The following is a 2,024-nucleotide window of genomic DNA, read 5'->3' as shown; positions in this document are numbered from 1 at the left end:
GACCGGCTCGAAGAAGGCCTAGTAGAAGCTTTGGATGTCTCGCAGCAGGCGGTGTCACAGAGTGAGAAAGATGGTTTAGCAGAAGACTGATGTGTCACCCTCAGCGGGGGGACGCTACGAAAGGTGTCTCGCTTGCCAATCTGGCGACGTCTCAGCAAGTGGAAGAGCGTTTACAAATCTCACACCGCGCGCAGAAGGTCGAGGGAAGCAGGGTGGCACTGATGTAAGGCTCGCAGAAAAAGAAAAGCTCACTCGACACTAAGCAGTGGCACCGGGCTGACAGCGAGAGGGACGTTTTCAACGGGTTTTTTTAAGCGTTGAAAGTAAAACGTTTTTTTTGTTGTTTTTTTTCAAAACATGCACAAACAAAGCTAAATGAATCAGATAAAGGTTACATCTGAACAGGAAGTGTGCATTAACAGTCTGGCCTTGCAAAATCTGATTGTAATCAATCTGTGTGTGGAGTTAGCCACAGCTAAAAACTAACACTGACGCTATTGGTGTGAAAGAAAGAAACGCTTCCAGGGGACTCACATGTCTTTGCAGCAACCAGACACGGTTGGATAATTCTCATGCCCAGGGGCATGCTACAGTAGGAGTCCTACGACAAAAGTGGAAATACACAGAATTTCGAATGGCACTTCCTCCTGACGCAACATGCATTATCTCTCAATCCAGTGTTGTTTGTTTCTCTTAAGAAATTTCCAGTGAATGAAGCATCAAGTGACAAAAAGAAAAAAAAAAGGAAGACCTCTCAGCTGTTTTGTTCATGTTTGTCGGAACGTTATGTCAAACCGCGTCGCTTTAACAAAGCCGAGCTGTGCTGAGTGTTCGTGCCCGTATCACTGTGTTTCATAAACTGAACGGCTCTGAATCAGTCGCAGTCAGGCGGTGTTTGATGTCGATTTGTCGGATGATGACTCAACACTCGAAGCGTGTCTGTGGAGAATGGTCCTGACCTTGGCTGGAAGAATCTGTTCTGACTGTTTCACCTCTTTAATGGTACTTTTTTCTTCTCCCCCCCCCCCCTTAATTTGAAATGTTTCGCCGTTGAAAGCTGTGGGGACTAGTCATCATAGTTAGTGACATGATGTACCGTGCTCGAAAAAAATCTGTGCGACAGACAGATGCGGTCCGCAGCCAGCTATCACATTCTGGCACAATTGTTTTGACAATGGTACTAAATCTTGGAAGCGCTGTGCATCAAAAGTTTCGGGTCACGTGGTTAGGCTGATAAAAAAATTTAAAATAAAAAAAAACAGTTGCAGTTCTTTTAAGTATTCCTATTCTTATCTGCTTGAGACACCAGATGGGAGCAAATGTGTGACAATCTGAACTTGTTTCTCACAGAAAAAAAGTAATTTAAGAGATATATGGTTTTCGTTTCTGGTTCATACATGTAGAGCGAGTCACACCTTCATGTGACATGTAGAGTAAACTGACACGGGTGCACAAACTTCATATTGCACTGTGAATTATGTATTTGTGACACAACCTACAGGCTACTATTGGTCCAAACAGGTTACACACAAGAGATATATTCATTGTACAAAAGATGTAAATATGTATATTTGAAATATGTGTGGAGACGTTGAATAAAGATCACATTTTTTCATATTCACACGGCTGTTTCTTATTCATTTATGCCGCAGACACCTGCGCGTTGCACATGCCTCCGAGGTTTTTTTTCTCCTGCAAGAATCGCTCCACACAGCTCTTCATGACCAAGTCTATACACTTTCTCATTTTCCTCACTGCTTTCAATTTCATTCTTGCGAGCGAATAAAAAAAAAAAAAAACTCTCCCTCTCTCTCCATCTCTGCCTCCAACCGTTTACTCTTCTCTGACCTTTGCGTAATGTAACATTTAACTCCTCAAACACACAAATGTCAATAGCGGGTCGGTGTCTTTTCCTGGAATACGCAAAGGGGAGCACACACACACACACACGCGCGCCACTCTTCTCCTCGGCTTCAGGTGGAACACGAGGTCAGCTCATAAAACAGTGAATACCATCACTATTT

At 43.4% G+C, this 2,024-nt stretch overlaps 1 protein-coding gene across 2 annotated transcripts in view; it reads left to right on the top strand.

Moving 5' to 3' along the window:
- The window catches only part of trib1 (tribbles pseudokinase 1), an 8,082-nt gene extending 6,461 nt beyond the window's left edge, over positions 1 to 1,621 (top strand). For both annotated transcript variants that reach the window (XM_030412645.1, XM_030412646.1), the window contains exon 3: positions 1 to 1,621. This exon is cut by the window's left edge and continues 979 nt beyond it. The gene's annotated coding sequence lies outside the window, so the exon portion shown is untranslated.
- Positions 1,622 to 2,024: the final 403 nt, after the last annotated feature.

This window comes from Sparus aurata, chromosome 3 (genome assembly GCF_900880675.1).
Source record: "Sparus aurata chromosome 3, fSpaAur1.1, whole genome shotgun sequence".
In the NCBI taxonomy this organism is placed as follows: domain Eukaryota; kingdom Metazoa; phylum Chordata; class Actinopteri; order Spariformes; family Sparidae; genus Sparus; species Sparus aurata.
This window is presented reverse-complemented; position numbering and strand designations above follow the sequence as displayed.